Source organism: Xenopus laevis, chromosome 4L (genome assembly GCF_017654675.1).
Source record: "Xenopus laevis strain J_2021 chromosome 4L, Xenopus_laevis_v10.1, whole genome shotgun sequence".
In the NCBI taxonomy this organism is placed as follows: Eukaryota; Metazoa; Chordata; class Amphibia; order Anura; family Pipidae; genus Xenopus; species Xenopus laevis.
The window spans coordinates 98,832,778-98,851,052 of record NC_054377.1 but is presented as its reverse complement, the minus strand read 5'-3'; the positions used below and the strand labels follow the sequence as shown (position 1 = coordinate 98,851,052).

Below are 18,275 nucleotides of genomic sequence, written 5' to 3'. Positions count from 1 at the left end.
TCTAGCCCCATGTCAGATTTCAAAATTGAATATAAAAAAATCTGTTTTGAGAAATGGATTTCAGTGCAAAAGTCTGCTGGAGTAGCACTATTAACTGATGTGTTTTGAAAAAAACATGTTTTCCGATGACAGTATCTCTTTAATGTTTTATTCACTCGTAGTAAAGCCCTGTTTACCGTAAAGTCAATAGAGATTGGCATAATGTGTGTGTGTTGGGGGGTAATTTCCGCTGAAAAATATAGCTTTTTTTTAAAATTTTTGCATATGTTGCAAAAGCCAATTCCAATTTACAAACCGTGTAGAAACAAACTTCCATTTAATCACTCATATCAAACTTATGTTAGCATCTGCATGTATACTGTACATGTTAAATAAATGTTTCTGGTTATCTGATGTTTTTCTTTTCCCATTTGATATAATTCTTTACAAAGACTCAAATCTGAACAGTGCAAATGTCCTTAATAAACAACAGGTGGATTATTAGTTGACTCTGTTGCCATGATGTGTAAATCGTGAGAAACGTGTTGTTTGCACAAATAAGGATTTTTGGAAACATGGACGTACAGCAATCACTGTACTTCAGAGTTTTCATGTTTAGGATATTAGCATTGATTTAAAAAGGGGGTTATAGCAAACTGCAGTGGAAATCACTGCAATGCCTAATGTGATTTAAAATATCCAAAGTACAATCTCCCCCATTAGTCTGGTATAGGCTTTAGCACTTACATTACAAATTCAGCAGTGTTAGGTGTTTCAGCTAAGGAGCGAATCTACTAACAGTCAGATTTCTGTTTTTTTAACAAATCTTATTTTTTCTCTAAAAATGTGTGTTTTTTTATCTCTCTAAAACTCAAACAAATGGAGATTTATTAAGGGGCAGATATATGAAGGGTGGAATTGAAAATTCAAATTTTTGAATTTAAATTTCAAGTTTATTTTAGTGTAATTTGATTAGAGGAAAGTACAAATTCGATTTGAGTTTAAAAAACAAATTCAAATTTGAATTTTGAAATTTATGATGTGCTGTCCCCTTAACAATTCAAATTTGGCTATTCACCATCTAAAACCTGTCAAATTGGTGTTTTAGCCTATGGGGGACCTCCTACAAAACTCTAATCGTATTCGATTCAAATTTGATTCATGTTTGTAGGTCAATCCTATTCACCCGAATTTCATTTTTTTTACATTTTTTAATAAGTTTCGATTGTTTGTTTTTTGTTTGAATTTCGAGTTTATGGGATTTATTAGAAACTCCCATAAACTTGAAAATATGACCCTTGATAAATCTGCCCCTGTGTAAAAACCACAAAAAAACTCTAATACAAAAATTCTCCAAGTAAATGTAGTCAAAGTCCTATAGAAGGTCCTTTTTCGACCTGATTTTGCCATTTAGCCACTTTTTAAGGTTTTTTGGATTTTTTTGCTAGTAATTGTCTGAAAAATTACATTTTTATAGGTTTTAGAGGATTTTCTTTGTGCATCATTCAACATCTTTTTTCATTCGTACTTTTTATATTTCGTGGTTTTAGAGAATATGAGTTTATTCATGGTTTCAAAAACCTCTAAAACCACTAAAATGAGAATGTTGATAAATGGGCCTCCCAGTGTTCTACTTATTTATAATTTGTAAAAACATGCCATGGAATGTAGTGTCCTAGTGTCTTCTTTTTTCTTCCTGAGATAAAAATGGTCATGCAAAGATTAGCCAAATCACTCAGTCACACCATCAATGTGGAGTTCTTGTCTAATCTGTGTGTGCCCGAGACATTGATTTGTAGACTAAGTAGAAGAAGGCAGCTGAAGGAACTCTGCATTTTGCATTGTGTAAAATTCGATTTTGCCCATTTTATAATGAGCACTCATGTATATTTGTTTTAAGAAAACTGCTAACTATTTAGTGCATGTTCTTCTACTGTAGAAAGACTAAGCATTTTTCTTGGCTATATAATAAAACTTCTTCTGGGAAAACATATCATTTTTCTGAAGAATATCATGTTACCTTCAACCAGCACAATTACATATAAATGTGTCTAGAAAGCTATATTAAACTGTTAAATGCACTTTTCCTTTCTTGATTCTCTCAATTTTCTTTCCATTAATTCACTTTATACATTATACCAAAAACCTTGAGAGCAAGAAGTACAACTACCTCACTCTATGGATTTTCAGCTTGGAACCTGTCTTTGATCACTTAAAAATATTAACCATGCATCTCAGCCAGGTAACAGCATGATAATATCAAGGGTGTTGTGAATGTTTCTGGAATATATTACCCATTGTGTTACTTTAATCCACCCAGATGTTCTGCAGTACAAATGTCTCCAACTGAAAGCAACAGCAAGTGAAAAGGGGAATGTTAAATTATTTCTGCGAGTGAAAATAAAGCTTTTGCTGAGATGAGTGTTTTAGATAATCTAACATTTACTATCCAGTAGAACTGCTGAAACCAATTGAGTCCTTTGTCATGTTATATAAGATAGTTAATTCACCACCAAGAAGGAAACGTTTCTATTTTTTCATTATCACAGCATTTTTCAGCAAGAAGGAATATCCAATGAAGACTGAAGACAGCATCTCCAATCTTTTGTGTGGGGCGTCAGATATGAGTTCAGATTTTACATCTGTATGCTTTTTTTCAGCCTGTGGAAAAACCCTGTTCTCATCTGAATAAAATCCTAGATGCTTTTCTTTAAAAAAAATGAATTTATGTAAAACATAACTATACTGAGAAGAGTGTAAGGCATTTATACTGAAGGCAGACCATCTGGCTTACTGTAATCTTAACTTCTTTCTAACCTCCAGGAAAATATCAAATCTGCATTCTAAAAGAAAATTTGGGATATTGTTATGTATTACAGATGTAGCGTTCAGTATCCGTAAGCCTGGGGAATCAGTAGCAGAACAAGTTCATCAGAACGCAAACTTCTGTACGGTTTCTAACATCAAATACTGCAGTGTCAAAATGTGTTGTAAATACACTGCCAGTGCATAAATGCTTAAATTCTTAAAGAAATCATACATTTTGATCTAATTATGGCCTATGGGCATATTTACAGGAAAACGAAGATGGAGATTTCTCTCACTAAAGAGAGTGGTGGCAGATACACTAGATACTTTCAAGGAGGCATGGATGTCCTTGCAGCAAGAAAAAAAAGTAGAAGATAGATAAAAGATGATGGGTTTAACATACAGTATAATATCATACTGAGCCCAGAACTGGTCTACTTTGTAGGGAAGGTGTAATTTTTAAGTTTCCTCTGAATCAACTGGACAAACTACTCAGTTCATACATAAGCACCCTCAGGGCTGCTATTAGAGGCACGGGTGCCCCAACTATTGCAAGAAAGCTGGAAAATAATCAGCTGGAACTTTGAGCTTTTTACCCAAAGGAAACCATTGGGTGCTGGGGCTGTCAAATGCCCTCTCCATTTTATAACAGTGACAGGTTGCTAGGTGCATGTAATATTGTTTGAGTAGGTTCTCCAGTACTTTTATTCCATGGAACAAACTAACAAGACTGTGTGATGATTCTAAGATAAATATGGACCTTTATCATTTGAGATGCTCATCAACAGTTATTGTGCAACTCTCCAAATTTTTGTTGATGGGAACATTTTAACTGTTTTACTGACTTATGAGAGGTATACATTTCTTGCTTGAAAAGAGAGATGTAATGTGCTTGATATATATATATATATATATATATATATATATATATATATATATATATATATATATATATATATATATAATATTATCAAAAAAGAAACCGTACCAAACAGGACTTCATATAGTGTCAAAATATCAAAAAATTATTTTCAATGTTTCAGCTCTACTGCTCGAGTCGTCTTCAGGAATAAGAAAATTGTGTACCAACATACAAACTTAAATCCCTCAAAAGCCTGCCAGTGACGTGTGTTAATGGGGTTGAACTGCTCAGGGCCCCATGATGACGTAATCCAATAGCCCAATAACCTGTTTAACTGTGTAGTCCCCAGTGTGTTATATACAGGTGTAGTGATTACAATATAGGTGTACGCACATGAGGTCAGGTTACTGCCCGACTGCAGAAAATACTTTTAGTATGCACAGTTAAAAAGAGGGGGGGGGAGTGGTTACCGCGTCTCCTCCACTTTCCCTCTTAATAGGGAGTAGGGCCATTGCGGTAGACGCTATGTACATACCTTACGTATTTGTCGCCTCCACTACAGATACGGAGAGGTGTGTAGATGTGGCCATGCCTTCTTTGGAAAACTGCTACATCTTAGAGTGTCCTGCGCTTGCGGTCTTATCCGCACTACTTAGCCTGCACCTCATTGGACAATCACTGCCACACACTACCAATAAGCCCTTGCTGGGTTGTCCATCGGTTACTTGTCGCCCGAACAGCTTTCACCATTTCCAACCAAATGTGGAAAGCGGCGAGCATATTCAATTGGCGCTTCTGTTACACCCAGTAGGTAGTGGTTATGCTTTGGTCCATCCAGTAAATCCTCCACCTGAGGAATATACTCGCACTTCGTATAGGTGCTATATGAGCACTACTGCTCACTCATTGTCAGTGGCGTGTGAGGATTCAATAGCGCACTCTCTAAGTGTTAGCAGGTTGATCGTCATTAATATTTTTACCTTTCTTGTTTCACCAGATACTGCCACACACTAGCCAAACTCTGCAAGAGGCCTGTAACCCACTGTGAGCCGGATCCTCAATCGAGCGATGGTATAAAGGACCTGAAGAGCAATATATATATGACACACCGGGGACTACACAGTAAAACGGGTTATTGGGCTATTGGATTACGTCATTATGGGGCCCTGAACGGTTCAACCCCATTAACACACGTCACTGCACTGTTTGGTGGGCTTTTGAGGGATTCAAGTTTGTATGTTGGTACACAATTTTCTTATTCCTGAAGACGGCTTGAGCACTAGAGCCGAAACGTTGAAATTTTTTTTTTGATATTTTGACACTATATGAAGTCCTGTTTGGTGCGGTTTCTTTTTTGATAATATAATATTATTTTCCTCGAACCAGCATACAGGCATTGGAGATTAACTTGCCGAGTGCACCAGTTGCAAATGATCTGTTTTTATATATATATATATATATATATATATATATATATATATATATATATATATATATATATATATATATATATATATATATATATAAAGCACCACAAAGGCCCTTCGTGCTCAAGCATTGTTTTATTTATGTTTATACACTTTGTGTATTCCGATTATAAAACATGCATACTGTCAATATTTCATCTTTTTAAATGCATTATACGGTTTAGTGTCTTTAGCACACTTGGCTATTTATTAGATAGTAGATGCATCATAGTCACTTCTGGGATAGAAAAATATCAGTCATGCCTGGATTTTAATTTTAATCTCTAGTTACAAAATAATGTAAGTATTTGCATTACTGATAAATGAGATCATTCAGTGTCAAAACATCCATAATAAGCAGTGTTTGTTTAAATACACTGATATTGAGGATAGGGAGATAGTCAGACAGAGAGATAGATAGATAGATAGATAGATAGATAGATAGATAGATAGATAGATGATAGATAGATAGATAGATAGATAGATAGATAGATAGATAGATGATAGATAGATAGATAGATAGATAGATAGATAGATAGATAGATAGATAGATAGATGATGGATAGATAGATAGATAGATAGATAGATAGATAGATAGATAGATAATGGATAGATAGATAGATAGATAGATAGATAGATAGATAGATAGATAGATAGATGATGGATAGATAGATAGATAGATAGATACATGTTTATTCATTGCTGTTGGCTAGAGGGTGTGTGCTGCTCTCAAGCATTCCTTATGCTTGTTTAACAGAGAAATCACCACTGTGAGTATTCACAAACAGACCATTATGTGCACAGATCTACCCCATCTGTAACAAAAGATGATGATTAGGAATTCCAACATTCAGTATCCAATCTGTTTTATTTAAAGACAAATACATGTTCTGCTTCAAGGGCAAATACATTTACAGATAGAAGCCAGAAAGTATCCTTTTTTTTTACTGACAGACATGAATGGGTTGCTTGGAAAATAATTGAGGTATAATTGCCACTTAAGGCTGCCACTGGAAACCAGCAAGGAGAGCAATGACCATAAGCATGTTTTAACCCAACCCACACAGCTACATATTATACTGTAGATGGGGATAAAGAATATATTTCCAAGCAGAGATCCCCTCTGACATTATCTCTGCGGTCATTTATAAAATATGTATTTCTTATAGATGGGAGATCAGTACTATGAAAATTATGTATACATTTTCCCATCCAGACTGTCAAGTCTTTGGGGCAAAATAGGGCTGTGTTCTCATTAGTACTGTATATAAAGGCACACGCCTTGTTAGTGTGCCATTAGAGTGTTTATAGGGGGTTGCTAATCTCTTGTTATTTCTAGCAGGTGACATGTGAGCCTTCTCTTCCCTTTCAGAAATATTGAGTATTCGTGTTTCGATTACATCTTTCAACGTGTCTGAACGGGAGGGGGCGCCCTCACTCCGTGTGAAAAAAAAAAAAAACAAGATTTGATCAAGCTTTTCCCAAGCTGTTCAGCCTGGAATAACTGCAGATTATAAAAAAAGATGTGTGTAGTTTATAAACTTAAATAAAACAAATCTGGCATGTAAGTAAAGCAATGGCGTGCACTATTTGCCTTATAAAATGTTTAGATGAATATATCATTTAGTGTCTGATCCTGCTCTTTTATTTACTATGCTTGATTTGCTCTTTTATCAATAAAAAATACACACTCTGTGGAAAATACAACATGAAATGGATGGGTAACACATACAAGACGTATTTGGATGAAAAACAGATATGTTTTAATTTCATCGTTCCTATTCTTTGCAGCCCCTCTCTGATTTTTTTTTTTTGGATTCGATGATCTAATTTAGATGCTTAATTGAGCTTCTGTGTTTGAAAGTGTGTTCACATTAAATATATATGTCTTTGCCCTATTCCCTTGTCAGGGTTGTGCTCTGAATCTCAATGAATGCAGTCAGACCTTCTCTATACTATAGCACTGAACTCTGCCCTCCCCATCTCATTCTTGAGGCTGAGAGTTTAGGGAGTATTGCAGCTAGAAAAAGGAATAGCAGAAATGTCAATAAAACTGAGTGGATCTGTAGGGACAATGGGGTGTGTGCTTGGTACTAATGCTTGCCTCATTTTCTCATTATTAGATACGGTGTGTTTTTTCTCTCTGAAGCTTTGTCATGCAAATATGTTTTTGAATGAGCAACCATAGAATCATGCTTCTCATTCTTAGATGAAGCAATTAGCCTTCAAATTAGTATGATTTCAATAATTCAATTACCATCCAGCAACTTGCAGCAGTAAAATAAAGCTTTCAGCTACCACAGAACCTCTTCAGGAAAAAAACAGTTTCACAGTATCACACCCTGTTTCCTGAGAAAGAATAATGATTCACATAACTGTAGCAACTTTCTACGGTCCAATTCTACTGCAAATATCTTCTCTCTCTCTCTCTCTCTCTCTCTCTCTCTCTCTCTCTCTCTCTCTCTCTCTCTCTCTCTCTCTCTTCTTTTTAAAAAACCCTTGAAAGGGCATCAGTGGGTTAATTCTGATGCTCCCTGCCTTAATTATGATGCACCCTTTTCTATTCAAATGATGAAAAATTGTTCATTTAGGAATTTTAAAGATAACAATAAGCCTAAGGACTGACTGAAATCACTCATGACGATTATATAAGGATACAGATGTGTGGGAGGTGAGCTGAATTATCCATAAAAGCAAATTGGCTTTTAACGTTGTATTTACATGACACCTAGCAGCTTCTGCTTGCATTAAGATGAATAAAATCACCTCCGCCTTCTCCCTTCTGGGTTTTTTTCTACAAGATTCGGGGGAAGAGAACATTTTACAAGTGAAACTTGTTTGGTTTTTTGGATGCAAAGCACATTATATTACTTAAAAACACAATCCTGCTCTGTCCGGTAATGCCAATTATTCTTGCAGTTAAGAGAGACAGACTGTTAAATTATTCACCTTAACAAATCTATAACTATGCCCCAGTACTTAGATTTGCTTTCAGTTACACTGCACGTGTACTAAACTTGGTATATGAATACCTTGTAAAACTACATGTGCATTGCTACCTGGCATATCATTTAAGGGTTTGCTTTATTTAAGAATGCAGAGTGATACTTATTGCAGAATTAAACAAAGAAAAAAAACAGTGTAATTTTGGAATACAGTTGTGTTTTAGGTAGATAATGAAGTATAGATAGATAGATAGATAGATAATAGATAGATAGATAGATAGATAGATAGATAGATAGATAGATAGATAGATAGATAGATAGATAGAAGATATATAGATGATAGATATATAGATGATAGATAGATAGATAGATAGATAGATAGAAGATAGATGATATATAGAAGATAGATGGATATATATATATATATATATATATATATATATATATATATATATATATATATATATATATATATATAATAGATAGATAGATAGATAGATAGATAGATAGATAGATGATAGATAGATCGATAGATAGATGATAGATAGATAGATAGATAGATAGATAGATAGATAGATAGATAGATAGATAGATAGATAGATCGTTTTAGTGATGTGAAAAATTGCCTTTTTCATTTTGACCTGAAGAGGGCAGTCCTTTCCCAAAAATGATGATGGCACCATGCAGTGGATTCAGCCTTTGCTTTTAGCCCAGGAATGCAATATATTGTAAGTCTAGGCAAGTGTGCTTAATTACTGTATATTGAAACAAAAAAAAGCTCGGATAAACGGTTTGATTTGTCTTTAGGCTTTATTTCCAGAAAAGACGTTTTTATTTTAATGGGCATGCTAGCCCCCTCCAATGATCAGAATTGATCAAGGAATGTCAAGATCGGTGTCGATATTGCCATATAAATGTTGGCTAGTCATGACAAGCCTTGCCTTGTTAATTCATTTAGAAGTCACCTAGCATGCCACCTCCACAATGTGTGCGCAAAGTTGTCTCAGGTGAATAATGGGCAGATGGGCTTCAGTACTAAAGCGTCGGACAGCTCCCAGTTCGCTGGTTTTGCGGATGCGCTTTATACATAGGATCTAATGTAACAATCGCTTCCCCCGCATGCACCGATCTCTTACTTTTGTCTTAAAGCAATTGCTGAGTTTCCTTTACAAGGGAGAGGGGCTTTACAGTGAATTGGAAATGATATTGCTGCTAAATTAGCTCCAAGCCAATCTGATCTGTGCCATTGTATAGTGATAAGCTTTAAGCAGGGACTGATTTCAAAGATAAGATGCTCTCCCTCTCTGCATGCAGCTATAGCACATGGAGCTCTGATGATGGATTCTATTACCCACAGAGCACTGGAGATCATTTTCCATCAGTAAAGGTGCTGTTGGATACCATGCATGTGTATTTATGCCTTTGGTTATGCATGATCATGTGGATATAAAAGTATGTTTTATTAGTTAATACTACTAGAGGGCTTGTGGAATCACAGCAGCCCCATGGCTAAACTGTCACTCTTCTTATGCTGCTAAACGTTTCTCATAGTCTGACTATAGTCTAAATGCATGTTCCTATAGTCCCACAAGGCATTGGTCCTTTCCCATTGGGAAGTCATGAATAAAAGGCAATGAAGCCTCCACGTCAGATGCTCCTCAATTAATCCACCATTAGCAGGTTTGGGATCCACTACTGGAGATGCTGGTGTAACTGTATGATGTCCACAGCCAATTAGGCTCAGCTTTAAAAAAAAAAAAAAAAAAAATGAACTCTTTGCAGCCCTGAGCTGGGAGCTGTCAGGGTTTTTACGTGTTCAGATGTGGAGGTTGAGGGGGAAGTGGCAGCAGGCAGATGGTGCAGATCAGATCGATGTGATCGTTTTTGCTGCTTTTTTTTTTTTTTCGTCTCTCTTTCTCTTTTCCCTCTGGTTGCTGCTGGAGCTGAGGGCGATTGCTGAGAGCGCTAAGGCACCAGCCGACAGGGAATGAATGTGTTTGGGGACCATTAGCAGGATATTTAGTGATTTTCACCAATGATTCCATTTATCCAGCAACAAGCGAGCAGCAGCTGCATTTGCGTCCTGGATTAGCAACTAAAAGGTAAGCCACGAGCTTTCATACTAGTCACACATTATTTCTCCATCTCCATTTCTGTAGCATGTATATTGCCAAGAAAAGATTCATATTTCTCCCCGTTTCATGGAGAAGCTGATCGTTTTCTGGGTATTAATGTCATTGTAATGAGAGTGCACTGGCAGCGTTATTCTGCTGCTCTATGTCCATATCCCCAAGCTGTAGCTGCTATGATAAGGCGCACTCACTGGCTGCACAATCGCAGCGTCGCCTCCTACATACCAAACGCTTTCTTATACTAAGGGAAAACGCTAAAGGAAATATTGCCTTTAGGGAATAAAGGTAAAAGGGTGTCCCTTAGCTTATTTTTTGCGCAATTAAAGAGAGCTCTTTTTTTTTGCTTTTGCTTGAGTAACACAGAGAGGCTTTGGAAAGGTGGGGCACGTTTTTATCTCTGCTGGCTTCCATCGAGGTGGACTTTTTCCAGATGTGGATTGGTGCTCGCTGTCTGTGCTGCTGCTATGAGATTGGGGAATTGGATCCTTGCACATTACTAATTCTAATTCAAGTCCGACAGAAAGAGAAAGAGAGAGAGAAAGTCACTCACTCCACCATTCTTTAAGGCAGACGGGAGGTGTGAAGCTGTACAAAGCCAGGGGACCGACCTGAACCAAAATTGGGCATAAAAAGCTTCAGCAGATATAAACTGTGAGGGAGGATATAGCTTGTCTGTCCTGTAGTCTGAACAAAGAACTAAATTTGACGTCGAGTCAGCCAGAAGGAACATTATAAGGGAGATGCCACCAAACTGAGAGCTGTCCACAGGCAGGTGCTGAACCCTTTCAACCATATTGCTGTCTTACATGATCTGTCCTGGGGTGGTGTAACATGACTTCTGCCATTCCTCTTTGTGTACTGCCTATGGTGTATTATACTGTGTTTGCTTTAAAGTGAAACCAAGCTGAATATTTCATTTATACAATGTCATTGCCAGGTTTATCATACTTTTTGTTGTTGTTGTTGTTTTCCTGGAAAAACTACAGTGACCCTTTTTCAATGACATTAATCTAGCCTATAGGATTTCCTAGGCACACTCCATAAAACAAAAAGTAAGAGCTGAGACCATCCTCCAGGACACAGTATCAATACAGGGAAAGTGCATTCAAACAAAACATATATTTGACTTACGAGTCTGGTGCCAATTGCATAGAAAACGGCACATCTCATGTCACGTGTAGGATTATTCAGTAAACAAAATATGTGTTGGTATGGGTGCAATGTGTGTGTGTGTTTATGTGTATACACATACACAAACATGCACAGCTTCTATATTTTTAATGTATAGCCATAGAAAGATTATCGTTCCACACCTGCATGAAGACATTCAGTTTTCTGCAGGAGCTCTCCCTGTTTAGTTTGTACGGTAGACTCTCTGCCTCTGTGCACCGTACTGCTATTAGAGATATCAATAGCAAATCTTAAAACAAAGCTTCTTGGTAAAAGCCACCTTTCTAGCAGATGATCCGGATTTACAGTAGTGTCTTGCATATCTCTTAATCCACTTGCACATTTGAAAGAGTTTACCCTGCCTATTCCAAAAACTAAAATTCTGAACATTAAAATTCTGCTCGTATAATCTATGTACATAGTGTACTGCAGGGCATTGTCAGGCAAACTTCACATGGATTCTGTATATGAGGTGATAAGAACTGCACCTTCGAGGCAGTTCATAAGTAGAAAACAAATATTTATCGATCCATAGGCATAAAATCTGGTGTATTAGAAGAATTTATTCCTTGTGTCAAGCAGACTTCATTATACAATATGCTCACACTTAACTATTTATGCATTTCTCTTACAGGGATTCACTGAGCTCTTGGACATCCAATTGAACAGGCTGGAGCTGGGGGCGTACATCAAGGGTTATTTTGCAAGTAGGAAAGAAGACATGGGAAGAGACAAGGTACATTGCACGTAAACTCTCTTGTGGTGTGTAGATACACAACATCTCCATTGCATTTAAACACTGCATGGTTTTCTGCTATTCTTTCAGGACTTGGAACAAAGACATTTTGGACTTGGGTTATGAATCTCCATGACCTGTTTGGATTCCATTCTTCTGATTTATGGCTGTGGATTTATTGCCCGGTGTGCTGTTGCTCTGTGGCTCTCTTCGGTGACGGGTATTCTTGGGTGGATAATACGGATTACGTTGTTATTGCTTAAGAATACGCGTAGTTGAGGAGAGTATCTTCAGCAAGGAAGCTCCATGTCTCCAGCACCAAGGGAGTCCCTACTCTAGTGGCCAAGGTAGCACATTTTCCTACATTACTGGTACATATATATATATATATATATATATATATATATATATATATATATATATATATATATATATATATATATATATATATACTGTATATACTGTATATATATATATATATACATATAAATATGTGATTTTTAACAAAACTCTGCTTTATACATGTTTCAGCTGAGGGCATTTTAAACGGGTAGTGTATTGTATTCTCCCTTTTAAACTTCAGCTGAAAGCAAGTAACACAGTTTTTTTTCTTTTTAAATTTCTTTTTTAAATAATTTTTTCTTTGTTTTATGGAATGGTGGGGCAGGCACTGTTGATATTTATGCATGTTGATATCAGTTTTTAAAGAGTCCAATTTTGAAATGTAAAAACCTTGGAGGCCTCTTGTGTAAGCTTGATTTTGTGGATGAATTATGCATAGCTTCAGATTTACACCAAGGCAACGCCTTAAAATGCTGACAACCAGGATCCTCTGGGAGTCGAGTGACATATAATCCTTCTATGGTTGGGGAATTTGCAATGGGATCCTGCTCTGTGGCCTCTGTCTTTGCCCTGGGCCTAATCTCTGCCCTACATTTATTACCCTTTGCCGTTGCACTCAGTCATCTGGATCCCTCACTCCTTTTCTGACACACACAGAACATGTCCCTCTGGATGTGTCAGACCTGCATCCTGCACTGCAGACTGCTTTATTTTCCTGCTGGCATTGTCGGGGTTAACATTGCTGTCTTGCACTGGTCGAAAAGATAATGGGTTGTGTTTGGTCGAACCATGGATTTCAAATTGCCATTCTGAAACTATTGGAAATCTTTGTGATAGCTTTGTAACACGTTAATGCCACTCCAGGTGGCCAATAAATGCTTTGATACTTTCGAGAACGATCAAGTGCCTTTTCTTTGACATGCTAAAGAATTATTGTGCAGTTTGTGTGTGTGTTAAAATATATTTTTTAATCACTGCTTAAAATATTCAGTTTTGGCTTATGAACATAAAGCAAATGATGGAATAGAAATTACTGCAAATATGCACTTCTTTACTAAACAATACATTACAGGCAGATATCACTGGTATTTCATATCTCTCTCTCTCTCTCTCTCTCTCTCTCTCTCTCTCTCTCTCTCTCTCTCTCTCTCTCTCCCTCTCTCCCTCTCTCTCTCTCTCTCTCTCTCTCTCTCTCTCTCTCTCTCTCTCCCTCTCTCTCTCTACCAGGGAGATATCACTGGTATTTCATCTCTCTCTCTCTCTCTCGCTCGCTCTCTCTCTCTCTCTCTCTCTCTCTCTCTCTCTCTTTCTTTCTCTTTCTCTCTCTATCATCTGTTTTATTTCCTTTTTCTGTAACATCCTAGTACACATCTTTTAACCATTTAGAGAAATGAGCTTCTGTTATCTGAAGCTCCACACTGACTATTTACATGGAAAGTTTATTTTTTTATAATAACCCATTGTAGGTAATTTATATATTTTATGTGTCTGTTTTTTTTTACTTGTCATTAAGATGATGTCACATATATTAAATAAAACCACGCACACTACCCAGAACCTCATTGCCATCCAAATGTGTAAAGGTATATATTTACATTTATGTTTTATTCTTTAATTATAAGGCACATTTGGCTAGGTCCATTACAGAAGAGGAGCATGCTAACTAGAAGTAATAAATACATCTGACACTATTTAATAATATGATGTTGCTGTGGTCGCGGTGTAATTTAGATATGATATCTAGTGTATTTTACAAGAGTTAAGAGGTGAGACGCACGGATTCATGTTTCACTTTCTTGGAATTATAGCAACTGTACCGCCAGTTCAATACGACCATATATTTTGCTACAAAAAGTCAGTTTTATTGGTTACAATTTTATTTTTTAAGGACACCCTTACACTGTTCTCACTGAGTGTATATAATTGGCCAGCAGCCCCATGCTTTTTCTGCAGTTTAGATTTCTACAGTACTCCCCTAGCATCCTAAAATTTCTAAATGCATATGAATAAAGTTACAGAAATAAATAGATGTGATTTAAATATATATTTTATATATATATATATATGTATATATATATATATATATATATATATATATATATATATATGAATGAAAAAGAGTGTGGATATTATAATGTAGGCCTCGCCCTTAATACAATCAGGAAAGGGCAAATGTCTTCTTAGAATGTCATAACTGTATTCTGCTAATGTATACACTTACAGTAATAAATACTATGGATCATAAGCATAAAGGCACATGTGAGCAGACTTATCATGAACAGATTTATAAATGGAGACTACGATTATACACACACAATATTGTATCAGGCAATTATCCCTTTATGGTGTACAAAACAAGGGAGGCATAATTGATACAAATTATTATTTCATTCTGCAGTTGTGCCTTAATGTAGCATTGAAAACATTTTATAACAAAATTAGCATTTTTCCTGAAAAGTTGGGAATCGTGGTTTCCTTTCAGTTAAAGTTGGGAGTCATGGTCTTATCAGTTTGGGAAGATAAACACACGTATAGACTAGCGTAATCTTTCTTCCATTAAGGTATTTTTCACTAAAAAATAACAAACGAAAATTTATGAAGGACCATCTGTTAGCAACAGAGCACTGAAGGTACTAAGGGCAATACTTTATGCAACTGTCAAATATTGGTCATGCATTGATGGAGTCTATGAGGTGCATATAGTCTGATTTACTATGGATTATGCTTTTTTGTTCTGCGTCTCAATGAACACAGTTGTGATTAATGCTTTCGCAGTTACTGAAGGATTCCATTAAAAACAAATACACACAGGCAAGAGTGCGAAACAGAAACATCCTTTAATGTCAGGTTATATTAGATTTCATCAAAGCACTGAGGGGCTGATTCACTAAGCTCGAGTGAAGGATTCGAATGAAAAATACTTCGAATTTCGAAGTATTTTTTGGGTACTTCGACCATCGAATTGGTTAAATTCGTTCGAATTCGAACGAAATCGAACGAATCGAACGAAAAATCGTTCGACTATTCGACCATTCGATAGTCGAAGTACTTCCCCTTTAAAAAAAACTTCGACCCCCTACTTCGGCAGCTAAAAGCTACCGAAGTCAATGTTAGCCTATGGGGAAGGTCCCCATAGGCTTGCCTGTGATTTTTTGATCGAAGGATTTTCCTTCGATCGTTGGATTAAAATCCTTCGAATCGTTCGATTCGAAGGATTTAATCGTTCGATCGAACGGAAAATCCTTCGATCGATCGATCGCAGGATTAGCGCTAAATCCTTCGACTTCGATATTCGAAGTCGAAGGATTTCAATCCGAGGGTCGAATTTCGAAGTATTTTTAACTTCGAAATTCGACCCTTAGTGAATCGGCCCCTTGAGTCTCATCAAAATTCAGTTTTCTGTCACTTTACATAATTTATCAGATGTTGTACAAAGTGTTAAGTTCTAGAGTCCGCTTTAGAAAAATGAAAACAGTGTAAGTATATAGCTTCACTATTCCTGAAAAGGTTAAAAAAACATATAATGTTTTTCATTAAATAAATGCAAATATGTTGATTATCCTTTTTTCATTTCACTGAATGACAATGAATGGCCCTTACATTGCACAGTGCCCCACCCGCTTGACTGATTCTTAACTGTCCTGTGCAACTCTGTTCTCAGCCTGAATTTACATTTAATACTCACTTTTATCATGCAAGCCATAGATTTCAAACAAGACATATTATGTCATCATCAAAATTGTATAGTTTCAAATGCATGTTTATTTGACAGTCTATTATAAGCTAAAAATGCATGAATGAAAATAAAAAACTCACACTTTCATATAGATTTCCTTAAATAAAATAAAACAAAGCGATGTTCCCTGAGTGCTGTTCAGGGCACCACATTCTTGCTTTCCTCTTCATATAAAATTAGGCTGTTATTGAATTTTGAACAAATATTAAGCAATGCGTAAAGCATTTAGGCCATTTTGCAGTTGAAAATAGCCAAATTAAGCAAACCCAGAACTGGGTTTTTATTGTAGCACATTTAAGGCCCATTCTAGCTATTCAACACTGCAATTACATGATGTTGTCTTTAGTATACTGTACCTTTTATTCTTAAGACATTTGGGCGTACAATAACCAATGGGTGCTTAGATTAGAAACATCTTGATGAATGCATGCCAAGATAAGACTTATGAGCCATTAACCACAATATTTATGCTTCCACATGACACTGATATCATTAATGGGAAGTATGGCTATTAAAAATGAATTTGATAGACACCTAACACCATATATTAGACGGACACTTGACATATGTCTAATTAAAACAAATCACCTCAAAACCAACTGATGTGGGTTATCATTTATGAACAGTCTTTCAATCCATGTTTCTGCCCAGGCACAATTAGCCGAAGTCACACTTAAAACGTAACTGTACATGGTTGCACGAAATACTTATCACTTACAGTTGATACTTTTTGAGTGCAAGCTTGGACAGATATGTAAGATTTCTATTGGTTAATTAAGACGTTGTTAGTGTTATTGTGATAACAATAAGAGCTAGAAGAAAGAAACACTGATGACACTTTGTATTTAGTATGCATCACTATTGTTTCTCTAGGTTAAAATGTTAACCAAAACCACAAATTCTATTTTCAGGATTAAAAAAAAAAAATCTCCACCATGCATTTATTATACAGTAAGGTGGGTGGGTCAATACTGTAGACACTCAGCCCACCCACAACTTTTTTTTCCCTTTTTTTTAGCAACAGATGTGAGATGATGGGTCATAGTTCAACAACAAATGGAAGGCCTCTGCCTGGGCCTATACCAGGTCTGTACTGGGAATCAAAATAAGCCCTGGCATTCCAAGCACAAAGAGGCCCAAAAGGCTCCCCACCAATCCGGTAAATAGTGATTTTCTATAGCATCTTACAGCAGCCCCTCTGGCATTTGCCAGAACCCACTGATTGCTAGTCCAGGCCTGGCCTATACCCCTCTTAAAGTACATATCTGCAACTATGGACAGTATTTATCAAAGGGGCAGCACACAATGCATCAGCAGGGAACTCTACAGCTGTTAGATATGATCTCTGGCGTTTCCATCTTATGAATTTTTATGAATTATCTGTTAACCCACTCAGGAGTTTCAGTTCAGCAAAAGTTCAGAAACTACAGGTTGCTCTTGTTTCAGGACAATCTCTTTTTTAAGGAAAAGTTTACCTTTTATTTAAGTTAAAATTGTTTTAAACGTTTTTTCCCTTAAATAGAAAAATAGATGGGCCTAGCTTCACAGAAGCAACAAATATCTTCACTGCACATTTGCATTTCCCATAATTACTTTATAAGCACTGGGATAGCTATGGACAAACTATTGGTCAAGCCATGAATTACACTTCCTACATTCATATATACATGATAGATTTGGATTTTAGCAATGTTTTTGGCAAACAATTTCATTGGGTTTGTTCCTGCCGCTAGATGCTTTAGAATTATGAATCTACTGTTGCGATTATGATCCAAAGTATGGGATCTATTATATAGAATTTTTGGGACCTGAGGTTTTCCGGATTAGGGATCTTTCTATAATTTGGATTACCGTACCTTACTAAAAAAAATTGCAACTTTAACTAAACCCAAAAGGATTGTTTTGCTACCAAGATGGATTCATACAGTTAATGGCAGATTTATCAAGGGTCGAATTTCGAAGTGATAAATACTTCGAAATTCGACCCTCGAATTGAAATACTTCAACTTCGAATATCAAGTCTAAGTATTTTTCACCAAATTTGGCCATCGTACAATCAAAGTAAAATAAAGAAGATTAAATCATTCGAATTGAACGAA

At 36.3% G+C, this 18,275-nt stretch overlaps 1 long non-coding RNA gene across 1 annotated transcript; it reads left to right on the top strand.

Moving 5' to 3' along the window:
* The first annotated feature begins 8,931 nt into the window (after window positions 1-8,931).
* LOC121403069 lies at window positions 8,932-13,331 on the top strand. The gene is made up of 2 exons (XR_005967023.1): window positions 8,932-10,162; window positions 11,997-13,331. It is a non-coding gene; the product is annotated as an uncharacterized LOC121403069 (long non-coding RNA).
* The last annotated feature ends 4,944 nt before the right edge of the window (window positions 13,332-18,275 follow it).